Source organism: Lissotriton vulgaris, chromosome 1_1 (genome assembly GCF_964263255.1).
Source record: "Lissotriton vulgaris chromosome 1_1, aLisVul1.2, whole genome shotgun sequence".
NCBI classification, from domain to species: Eukaryota; Metazoa; Chordata; class Amphibia; order Caudata; family Salamandridae; genus Lissotriton; species Lissotriton vulgaris.
In genome coordinates, this window is record NC_141685.1 from 224699690 (window position 1) to 224712317 (window position 12628).

Genomic DNA, 12628 nt, shown 5'->3' on the forward strand with positions numbered 1-12628 from the left:
ACTGGCTATAGGTGTGTCCCTGTACAGCCACTCCCTGACGTATTGTGCTTGTGATGGGGGCAAAGGGGCCCATGTCTCCAGCTAGACATAGCATGTGCAGCCCGCCCTCTGCACCCCTGTTCCATCAGTGCGAGAGACCACAGCATCCTTAAGAAACCCTGCAAATCTGCTCGGGTGTTCGACAACTCGTGGGATCTTACGAGCACCAGGATCTCGTCCAGTGTGATCCCGGGTTGCCTGAGTATTAGGCGACGCAGCGTCACTGATTTGCAGCCCTGGATGAACTGCACTCTAATCTCTTCCCTCTGGTCAGGAACCGTACAGGAGCTTGCCAGATTCCGTAACCATGCATTAAAAACGTACTTTGACTCTGTCTCTCCTTGCCTCATCTGGCGGAGTTTGAACCTCTCAAAATCTGGGTTGATCTGAGGGTCAAAATGGCTGTTAAGCACTGCCACCGCTGCGTCATAGGTGTCATCAGCCCCAGTGTTCGGTAGGGTTTCGAACAGGTAATATAGCTCAACTCCCCATAGCACATCAGTAGGGATCTTTTCACTCTTCCATCTGTTTCCCTCATCCCGATGAAATAATGGTCTAGACGGCAGAACCCTGATTTCCAACTTGATGCAGCCGTAGCAGGGTCAGCCCACTCACTGAAAGGTGGCAGAGGAGCTGCTGTAGCATGGCCTGGTGGCTGCGGGGCTTGCTGCTGAGCTTGCTGCTGAGCCGGCTACAGGGCTTGATGGAGTGGCGCCGGGGCACCCGCCCCAACCGGGTTCTGGACACTCATGCCTTCCAGAGCACATGTCTGTGTGAGTGCGTCACTGGGCCTGTGGCTGTGCTGGCTAGAATGTTAGGGTGACACCTCAGTGCCTGCTGCGCTGGGGCAGCTGTGTATGACTCTGTGCTTCTGACTTCTTCCCCAGGCGATTAGGTATGGAGATCCCTTCCACTACCCACTGTATGCAGAGTTCTTGCCCCCATCATAGCCTGGGTGTAGTTGCAGGGTCCTGCCTCAGCCGCTTGCTGGTGTCAATGCGTGTTGCTCCCAAAGGGAAACCTGGTTCTGCTCCCGCTGACGTCTGACCTTTCAGGTCTGCAAGGTGGCAAATGGCACACCACAGTCTGCAGCGCTGGGGGAGCAGGCACATCCAAGCAAGTGCTTCAGAGTGAAGAGAAGCCTCCCCCGCGTAACCTCTCGTCTTCACTGCTCACTTGTTAAGCGAGAGCCAGAGCAGGCCGCACGCTGGGGTACAGACTGCACGCCAGAGAGCCTCACGCCACACTGACCTTCAGGGGCGCCCTATCCAGAGCTCCGAAGTCCTCAGGGCTCGCGGGGTGGGCAACCGCTGTCTCAGTGCACGGCTCCACCGTAGGGTGACCAACCGTCCGTAAATTTCACGGACAGTCCGTAATTTCGTCCGTCTGTCCGTTGTCCGTGAAGGAATCTTTAACGGACGCCATTTGTCCGTCATTTTAACAGGGCACCGGTTGCTCAACCCTAAAGCCGCCGGCACAGCTTGCACACATCTCCCTTCTTCACTCCGATGCTGTACCAAAGCTCAGATGCCCCGCAGCATTGGAGAGGCACAGCGGGATGGCAACCCTCACACCTCCAGCCCTTGATGACCTGTTAAGAGGTGCTTCGAAGGTGACAGAGGGAGGGGCTGCAGGTTCAGGAGCAGGGGGCATCCATTCACATGCAAACAGCCCTGAATGTGTCATGTCTCTGCTATTTAGAGGGGGGCTCACACATTCCATTTCTACCCAGGGCCCCAAACATCCGAGACTCGGCCAGATTACACCCCTGATTACACACGTGGTTCTCTTCACAGAGCGTAATTACTGTCACTAAATTGTAAGCAAACCTCGGTTCTTCAAACATGCAGTCTATAATGTAAGAAAATAAAGAAATGGTACAATCACACCCACACTGATTAACAAAGTATGGAGGACAATCAGTTCAATCAGTTCTCTTAGCGTATCTCCTGTAAGTACTGTACATCACAGTGGGGGATGTCATTTTGGACAGAGAGCCTGTCTTCTCGTTATCTTGTGCAGGAGAGGAACCCAAGATGATACTAGAATACTGCATGCCCACCCCTGTGCTCCCTCTCCTGTGATGGCTCATGCCCTCCCCTCAGTGATGGCACCTGTCCCCCCATGTGGTGGCTCCAGTCCACCCCACGCCTGGGATGGCTCATGTCCCCCCATGTTGTGGCTCCAGTCCACCCCACGCCTGGAATGGCTCCTGTCCCCCCATGTTGTGGCTCCAGTCCACCCCCACCTGTGGTGGCTCTTGTCCCCCCCTGTGGTGGATCCTGTCTCCTCCCTGGGTGGCTTCTGTCCCAGTCCTGGAACGGCCCCTGCAGCGAGGGTGAAGTTCTTGATGGGCCTCTTCTCAAAAGGGCTCAGCTCAAAATTAATATGGAAAGGTCGGGGAGTAAGTAAGTGAAGGGATGGGTGAATGGCCGGATGAATTAGTGAAAGGGTGAATGGATGAATGAAAGATTGAATAAATGGCTAATGAGAGACGATGGATGGATTGATGAGTGAGGGGAAGGATGGAGAGAAAATGTAAATAGCTGGATGTATGGGTGGAAGGGTAGCTGGATGATGGATGAGGGGAAAGATGGATGAGGGGAAGGATGATGGATGAGGAGAAGGATGGATGGATGGATGGAGGGGAAGGATGGATGAATGGAGGGGAAGGATGGATGGATGAGGGGAAGGATGGATGGATGGATGGATGGATGGATGGATGGATGGAGGGGATGGATGGATGGATCAGGAGATGGATGGATGGATGGGTGAGGGGAAGGATGGATGATGGATGAAAGGAAGGATGGATGAGGGGAAGGATGGATGGATGAGCGGAAGGATGGATGGATGAGGGGAAGGATGGATGGATGAGGGGATGGATGGATGAGGGAAAGGATGGATGGATGAGGGGAAGGATGGATGGATGAGGGGAAGGATGGATGGATGAGGGGATGGATGGATGAGGGGAAGGATGGATGGGTGAGGGGATGGATGGATGGATGAGGGGATGGGTGAGGGGAAGGATGAGGGGATGGATGGATGAGGGGATGGATAGAGGGAAAGGATGGATGGATGGGTGGGTGAAAGGATGGACGGATGATGAGGAGAAGGATGGATGATGAGGGGAAGGATGGATGGATGGATGATGAGGGGATGGATGGATGGATGATGAGGGGGTGGGTGAAAGGATGGATGGATGATGAGTGGGTGGGTGAAAGGATGATGGATGGATGAGTGGGTGGGTGGATAGTGGGTGGGTGAAAGGATGGATGAGTAGGGGGTGGATGGTGGGTGGATGGTTGGGTGGATGATGGGTGGGTAGGTGGATGAGTGAAATGATGGATGGATTGATGGATTGATAAGTGCAAGGGTGAATGAATGGACGTATGAGTGAAAGGGTGGATGTAAGGATGGATGAGTGAGTGAAAGGGAGGGTAGATGGACAAAAGGATGAATAGATGTGTGAAGGAGTGAAATGATAGACGGATGAGTGATAGGATCAATGGATGGATTCATGAGTGGATGAGTAGATGGATGGATGGATGGGTGGGTGGATGGATGGATGGAAGGAAGGATGGCTAAGTGAAAGGGTCGATGGAGAGAGAAAGGGAGGACGGATGGATGACTAAAATAGTGGATGGGTGGAAGGATTAGTAAGTGAAAGGATGGCTGGATTGGTGAAAGGGTAAATGGCTGAATGGATGAGTGAATGGATGGATGGGATAAAGAGTGGATGGATAAGTGTACAGATGGATAGGGTGAAATGGTGGATGGATGGATAATGGAGATGAGTGAAAGGATGGATGAGGGGATGGATGAAGGGATGGATGGATACCTTCAAAACTCTGTGCATCTCCCACAAGATAATGCACGACAAAGGCCCCCCAATCCTCAGACCCCTGATGAAACCCCACCAGTCCATCAAAAAACTAAGATCTGACTCTCTCGCCCTTGCCAGCATCCCAAGAATAAAAAAGTCAAGATCCGGCGGCCGCTTGTTTGCCTACAACGCACCAAAACTATGGAACACCCTCCCAGTAGCCATGAGGAGAGAACACAACCTCCTCTCCTTTCGAAAACAAATATAAACCTGGCTTTTCCCTTAAACCCCGTCTGCCTTACCGCCCCCCCTCCCCTCTGGAATACCAGGTCTTGTTAGCGCTGGGATGCCCTAGGGTAGCTATGCGCTCTACAAATCCCTACTCAAAAAAACTCACTCAACTCACTCGATGAGTGAAATGATAGATGGAAGGATACATGATGGATAGGTTTGCAAACGGTTGAATATGTTTGGAAATGGCTGGGCTTACTTATATACTATTGCGCGACCTCTGATGTGTCTGTATAACGTACCTGTTGTCCTGAAGTTTTGTCCTGAATTTTGACCTCCTGTCCTGAATTTGTGTCCTGAATTTTGACCCTTTGTCCTGAATTTTTACACTCACCGTCCTGAATTTGCACCAATGCCAGTTGGTCACCCTACTCCACCGTCAGAGTTCCACACACCGCAGGAGATGCGAGTGGGCACCTGCGGTCCCGATGAACTCCATGGCGCCTCAGGGCCTGGGGCAGGAGCAAGTGGGTGTGCGACGTCCGATTGGGCTGCACCTTGCACTGGCGGACTGGCCGACAGGTCCAGTTCGTGTAGGCAGAGGCTTGGGAGGGACCCACCTCGTCGCCAATGTGGTGATCAGCAGATGATCGGGCTGACGCTCCGGAACACAAGTTAGGCCTCAATTAATACACATTAATGAAGGGACACACCCGGGCCAAGAGCCCGAGCGGTTTATTTATACCTTTGGGCGTGCCCGCCCTCTGGGTGCCTGCAATAGCAACACTGTATAGTGGGGGGCGCGGTGGCTCCGTCACTACAGGCCGGAAGAGTGAGCAGTCCCTATGTTTCTCAAACACTGCAAATGAAAGTTTAATCGTCAGGGGGTTTTAAACATAGAGGACTGCTCCCTTTTCCAGACCTGTTTAGAAACCCAACCGCTGCAGAAGAATTCCGTCTGCTGAGTGGTGGAATGTATCAGTAATTCCACATTCACGAAATTCCTTTGATTCGCCAGTGGGATTAGAAATCCGCCCAGGCCTAGTTAAAACGGGTTGCTTTGTCCGTTCCTCTCCCTTTCACATTGGCCTCTGCATTTCATGTTTGACATCTTGAGATTGCAAGAATCCTTTTGTTCCTTATTCTTCCCTCTTTCAGATGCTTTTGTGAAAGTCTTGGTGGGTGGGGGATGTTCTTGCTATGAAAATCATGTCAGTGGTGGTGACGTTTCAAGATACAAAACTCGCTTTACCAATGTAATGCAGTTCATGCGTCACCCTCCCTAGAGAAGCAGAGAACACTCTATGATGTCAAGTTAACGTGGCAATTAATTTAGTATCTGATGTTAGGATGCGCGCGCACACCTTGCACACTCATCAACACTACCTGCCCTACCTGCTACTGTGACTGGTTGTCCCGACCCCACACTCCCACCCTCCCTTCCTTGTCTGCCGTTATACGTGTTTTAGTTTGAAGAAAATCTTTCACTTTGCTAGTTTATGAAATGCGGGCCACTGTTGCCTATATATGTTCAATTAAAAGGCACATTTTCTGCAAAAATTTTCCGACCACGAAGGGACTCGAACCCTCAATCTTCTGATTCGAAGTCAGACGCCTTATCCATTAGGCCACGCGATCACTGGATACAGATGTTCCCTCGTGCAGCCGCTTTTTGACGCATTGTACTTCTATTGAAGATCAAGGGTCCATGTTCTCAGCTAGACATAGCATGTGCAGCCCGCCCTCTGCACCCCTGTTCAATCAGTGCGCGGGACCACAGCATCCTTCAGAAACCCTGCGTTTGCTCGTTCAAAAAAATCATGGCTGCTGCAGCCGTGTTTCAGCAATGCTATTCAAATATATAGTATATTGTTTACATAATGAGAAGCAGTCTAACACTCTTGTTTTCGATTTTCCCTCCTTTTTGTCCCCTGTAGCGCGCCTCTGCAGCAGCCTCGGCCATTGTGCGTCTCTGTTTGTGTTGAACCTTAGGCGAGAGGCTGCGGTTCCACTTTTGATTCCTGGCCCGTTCTTTCTTTTTACTCCTCATCTGTACTAATAAGAGGCCATAAAAGTGATAGAGAAATATAAGTGGAGTTTATTTTTCATGCCTGATGTCGTAGCCTTACCTAAAGTCAAGGCCTCTGGAATTATGCAATTGATTGGCTGCAGCAAGGTTCGCATAATTATAGGTTTACCGCATTTGCCACATAATCCATCATCTGCCACATACTCTGTAGATTTTAACAAAAGCATGTTCAATCCCAGCTCAAACAATTAAAATGTTACTAAAAGCTCAGCGGCACGTGCAGAGGTGCAGTGGATGGCTCTTTGCAAAGTTTGACTGGTCACCGTTCTGATGCTTTTTGCTATATTTGGTTGTTAAACTGATGCTAATGAGGAGCTACCAATGCTCCGACAGTGTTAACAAGTTTAACAAGCAGTGGCAAAGCCAAGAGGTTTTGTCTATGCAAGAGCTATTGGCTTTGCCAATTTCTTCTAGCTTGTAATTCTGTTTTTAAACAAAGAAAACATACTTCTTTTACATATTTTTATTGTGAATGTAGCACTGTGATGTTTGTTTTGTATTGTTATCAGTGATGTTGAAATTATTATAAGTGGTATTGTTTGTAGCTGGCAGCATGACTGCAATAAAAAGTGGTTGTTCAATAGTTTATGTGCATGTGTTAGTATGTGTGTGAGGTATCGCGTAGCCGCATCCGCGTGATACGCACGGCGTAAGCGCATCCGGAAGCAGCCACGCGCATACGAACGCTCTACGTAAGCGCCCCGGGGCGCGCCCCGGGTCGCGTAGCGTAAGCGCGTCGGGTCATGTGACCTGAAAATAACACTTTCATTGGTTCAGGACAGTTTTGGTTTCCAAATGATGAAGGCCCGAGTCATGTGACCTGAAAATAACACTTTCATTGGTTCAGGACAGTTTTGTTTTCCAAATGATGAAAGCCCCCACCTATTTTCCTCATTCTCACTTTGTACTTTGAGTGAGGAAGACCTGTTGAAAGACCTCTCTGTACCTTTTTGGACTGAAAAATGGCTTCAGTAGCAGCAGCAGCAGGAACATCTCAACAACCACCACCACCACCACCACAAGGACCACCACAACACCACAGAGGTGGAGATGAAGAAGAGGAGGAGGAGGAGGAGGAGGAAGAGAGGAGGAGGTTCCTGCCTGAAGATACTACCCCATATAAGCCAAAGGAGCACATTATCAGGGAGTTTTTTTCCATCCCAAAGGACCAGAAGAAAGTAAATGCGCCAAAGGTGACTTGTCTAATCTGTGGCATTTAACTTTCAAGGGGGAACCCTAACAAAAAATACTCTTTTGGCAACAACACCATGATTTGCCACATGCAACGCCGGCACCCTAACAACTATGCTAGGGCAGAGGTCAAAGAACTGGCCAGAAAACCTCCCCAATCTTCTCCCAGCACCTCCCAAAGTAAACAACCCACTCCATCGGGTCCAGAGACAAGGGAGATGATCCCAAACATCCAACCCAAGTTTGGAGAATTTAAAATCGTTTGCATATTTTGTGGAAGGACAATTAGCTATGGTGAGCAAAGCATTAAACTCATCAACCGTGCTGGTGACAACCACAAGTGCCCCAAAAAACCTTAATTTTTTTCTGATTTTTTTTGCTCCGGTTGAGCCGTTTACAATTCCCTGTTTTCTGTTTGTCCCCATAAAAATAACAAAAAAAATATAAAATTGTTCATAAAAGCCAAAAAAAGTAAAAAATGTTCCAAAAAACAATAAAAAAAATATAAAACAACAAAAAGAATAAAAAAACAGTTCTTTTTAGAACTACCTCCAATTTATAAAAAAATGCTTCTTTTAAAAAAAAATCTGTCATTCTATTTTCCCAATAGTACGCTCCCCGGTGCGCGTACTGGGCACTCCCCCGCGCAAATCGAAATAAAAATTTGTTTTTTTTGCCCCGCGGGGCCCTTTTATGGCCCCCACATCAAACCTATGGGGTCAGGGGAGGTCTAGCCTGCCCCCTTTTGGTCATTTTCCCCTTTGTTTTTGCCACCTCTTCTGTCTCGATCCTACCGAGACACAAGATAGCGGCCGCTCCGGACTGTTTGGAATGTTGACAGACACCCGAAAGCCAATCAGCTTTCGGCTCGCGAACTCGCGTAGCGCGCTGGAGCGCGCCCCGGTGCGCGTACCGGGGCGCGCTTATAGATATATATATTTTTTTGAACCTAAATTACTCAAAATCCACTGGACATATCTGAGACATAGCAGAGGCACATCGGGCTACCAGTCCCTACAATTTTGACAAGTTTGGTGGAAATCCATTCAGCCGTTCGGGCTAAAAGTGAGTCCAACCGCCCTATGTAAATTAACATGGGAAAAACATATTTTGGGACCTCCCTTTTATCTCGGCCCCCGCTTGACAAATCCCCCCTAAACCTTCAGGGAAGGAGCGGATCCCTCAATCGACGCCAAAGTTATTCCCAATAGAATGTTACAATTTCCCTATACAAAATAATCCTAATTATAACTACCTACTGGCGACAGCCAGTAGGTAATATATATATATATATATATATATATATATCCAGTCGAATTGTTTACAGCATTTATTTATCTGTGAACCCATGCACTTGCACTTTATGTTTTTAATAAGGTAGAAATGTTGGACAGCATTACCATTGATATAACTCCCACATGTTGTAGTAATGGAATTTCGAGAATTAGAGCCAGGATAATCTCTGAGGGGAATAGACTGTGTCGAATTGAAGACAGCGACCTTTCGGACAATATATAGAATTTAGGACAGTAATTTATCTCTCACACAGAAGGAAGGGTCATGCTTTAGTGAAATAGGCACTTGCCTTATTTTAATTTAGGAACTCTTTTTGTACAAGGGAGTTAACATGTTTATATTGAATGACATATGCACTTGCATTTTGAAAATTACAAATGTGACATTTTTCAGATAGAGATATACACAATTATATGTCTCCTCTATTTTGAGCATTTCTTCATTTACCCCTATATTAATACTGTGTTGTGAGGGGTCCGAGAATAAGGTATTCACTTGAATATCTATATATTCAGAAATATATATTCAAACCAAACGCCCGAAAGCTTTCCAGGCAGCACACGACAGAAAATTCACCTACTGGTGCATTTAAAAGGAGAAACCAGCCTCTGCATCTCAGGTTTTTCTTCGTTTATTATGCCTACGCGTTTCAAGGCAACAGACTCTTACTCATGGCAGCTGAAGAATATTGCACAGGATTCCTCCGCATACATCTTTTTGTACTGCCCCCAGTGGGCCCGCTTTGAATTCGACAAACTTTACGATGTATGCTGGGACATGCGGTCAGTAGGTGAATTGACTGTCGTGTGCTGCCTGGAAAGCTTTCGGGCGTTTGGTTTGAATAAATCCCTTCACGGCTGCCCTGCCGTGCAGGCCGGCGCCATCTCTGAAGGTGAGAGGCTGCGCGAGATGGAACTTTTCCTAACTGCGAACAGCACTGCACAGTCAAGATGGAATCACTGTAAACTACCTGGCATCTTGGGGCCTACTGAAGGGTTATGGAACAGAGACTATGCTGAGAAAACTGAATATTACACTGAGGGTAATTAATGAATTTCCAGGACCGCATGTCCCAGCATACATCGTAAAGTTTACCGAATTCAAAGCCACCGCACTCCTCTTGGGATTTCAATTCAATTTAACGACCTGTTATTCTTTTTCCTTCCACGTGTTTCGAACACTAAGGTTCGTGATCACGGTAGTAAACATAAGTCCCTTATTTATTTTGCCCATTTATACAGAGTCACCACAGTATTCCAATAATGAAGTATTATGGGCTTTGTAGTTGATTACACAAGTAACTGGCTATAAATAGCCTATCCGTGTTTTACCTATTGTTGGAAGCTAGCGTACCCTCACCCCTCTTAGGGTTATTATTGACTCCCACAATGGCGCACCATGTGACTCTGGGCAATAGCTCGCTTAATCTTTCCAACGACCCCCAGCACCGGGATGCCTCCGGGTAGCTGTGCGCTTTACAAATACTGGATTTACGTTTACATTACCTGCCTCGGTGCACTCAGAGATGCATTTGTTGAACGTATCCTACTTAACCTTACAGTGCCTCTCCATTTTCCGTTTACCGCGCTGTGGTTGTGCTCATGTTGAGATGCCAACCTTAATAAATTGAGTTTCTCTTTTACCCTTAGTTGTGACTGTGCTTAACTCGCGGTGCAACACCATTTACTTTGGAATTTACATATGTTTGCATTGTGGCTGCACAAATATAAGCATAAAATATCCCCACCCGTTTTGTCATGTCAATTGCTCCACCTAGCCCCCAGTACAGCATCAAACTGGTATGCATCCTTGCCACAGCCCTGGAAGCCTCTGGCATCAAACATCTGACCCTCACATACCATGAGGCCTGGGCTGCTCTCCCGTGCACACTCTGGGGTGGATTTAAACAGTTCTAGAGCTGGTCGGTTTGTTTTATCACCAAATCACATTCATGTTTGATGCACAGTGAGGTTTAGGGATATGCCCAGGATCACAGGATGTTGAGTCAACGCTGAGACTTGAACCTACTTCTCCAGTTGTTAAGTCCACAAGTCTGTCTTTAATTAGATCTCCCTGCTCCATCCCCTGAGCCAAAGCCCTTGGCACAGTTCTTCACCCACCAACATGTGTTATTTTATGCCTCCTTTGAAGCCAAAACAAATACCTGGTAAGGTCAATTAACCGCTTTTTATTGCAGTCATGCTGCCAGCTACAAATAATACCACTTACAATAATTTCAACATCTCTGATAACAATACAAAACAAACATCACAGTGCTACATTCACAATAAAAATTTGTTGAAGAAGTATGTTTTCTTTGTTTAAAAACAGAATTACAAGCTAGAAAAAATTGGCAAAGCCAATAGCTCTTGCATAGACACAACCTCTTGGCTTTGCCACTGCTTGTTAAACTTTTTAACACTGTTGGAGCATTGGTAGCTCCTCATTAGCATCAGTTTAACAACCAAATATAGCAAAAAGGATTGAACATGTTTTTGTTAAAATCTACAGAGCATGTGGCAGATGATGGATTATGTGGCAAATGCGGTAAACCTGTAATTATGCTAACCTTGCTGCAGCCAATCAATTGCATAATTCCAGAGGCCTTGACTTTAGGTAAGGCTACGACATCAGGCATGAAAAATAAACTCCACTTATATTTCTCTATCACTTTTATGGCCTCTTATTAGTACAGATGAGGAGTAAAAAGAAAGAACGGGCCAGGAATCAAAAGTGGAACCGCAGCTTCTCGCCTAAGGTTCAACACAAACAGAGACGCACAATGGCCGAGGCTGCTGCAGAGGCGCGCTACAGGGGACACAAATGAGGGAAAATCGAAAACACGAGTGTTAGACGGCTTCTCATTCTGTAAACAATATACTATATATTTGAATAGCATTACTCGGCTGCAGCAGCCATGATTTTTTTGAACGAGCAAACGCGGGGTTTCTGAAGGATGCTGCGGTCTCTCGCACTGATGGAACAGGGGTGCAGAGGGCGGGCTGCACATGCTATGTCTAGCTGAGGACATGGGCCCCTTTGCCCCCATCAGAAGCACAATACGTCAGGGAGTGGCTGCACGAGGACACATCTGTAGCCAGTGACCGCGTGGCCTAATGGATAAGGCGTCTGACTTCGAATCAGAAGATTGAGGGTTCGAGTCCCTTCGTGGTCGGAAATTTTTTGCAGAAAATGTGCCTTTTAATTGAACATATATAGGCAACAGTGGCCCGTATTCCATAAACTGGCAAAGTGAAAGATTTTCTTCAAACTAAAACACGTATAACGGCAGACAAGGAAGGGAGGGTGACGTAGGTGGGAGTGTGGGGTCGGGACAACTAGTGTACAGTAGCAGGTAGTGTTGATGAGTGTGCAAGGTGTGCGCGCGCATCCTAACATCAGATACTAAATTAATTGCCACGTTAAATTGACATCATAGAGTGTTCTCTGCTTCTCTAGGGAGGGTGACGCATGAACTGCATTACATTGGTAAAGGGAGTTTCGTATCTTGAAACGTCACCACAACTGACGGGTGGTAAATGGAAGCCACACTGCAGTGAGGTCACTTGCCTGTGGAAGTAAGTGCGTAAAGTTAGATAGAACTTGAGGCACTAATTAGGGATTTCTGTATGAATGTGTGAATAAATGATAGCAGAGAAGTTCCCTGGTGAAACTTTGCTCTTAGATCACCTAGAAAGGGTAAGCCTGCAGGAGTAACAGGTTCTTTAAAGGTTGAGTGAAGAGTAAGCGGAAGGGATTTACTCGCAGTGAAAATATCTTTTCTTTGAATTTAGTCACTCAGGCACAGTGGCGAATGTTTTACATTGTTGATTAATGAACTTTGCATTGTAAAGTGAGGAGAAATACGTTTTCGTATTACCTTGCAAACGAGGGTGTCAGTCGCGTCCCCAAGAGCCGCGCTGGTATTGGTTGAGACAGCGGGTGTGTACCTGAGGTAA

General features: G+C 47.2%; 2 non-coding genes across 2 annotated transcripts; one reads left to right on the forward strand and one right to left on the reverse strand.

Moving 5' to 3' along the window:
- Window positions 1-5658: 5658 nt before the first annotated feature.
- TRNAR-UCG (transfer RNA arginine (anticodon UCG)) lies at window positions 5659-5731 on the reverse strand. Its single transcript has one exon. It is a non-coding gene; the product is annotated as a tRNA-Arg (tRNA).
- Window positions 5732-11771: 6040 nt separating this feature from the next.
- Window positions 11772-11844, forward strand: TRNAR-UCG (transfer RNA arginine (anticodon UCG)). The gene has a single exon. It is a non-coding gene; the product is annotated as a tRNA-Arg (tRNA).
- Window positions 11845-12628: the final 784 nt, after the last annotated feature.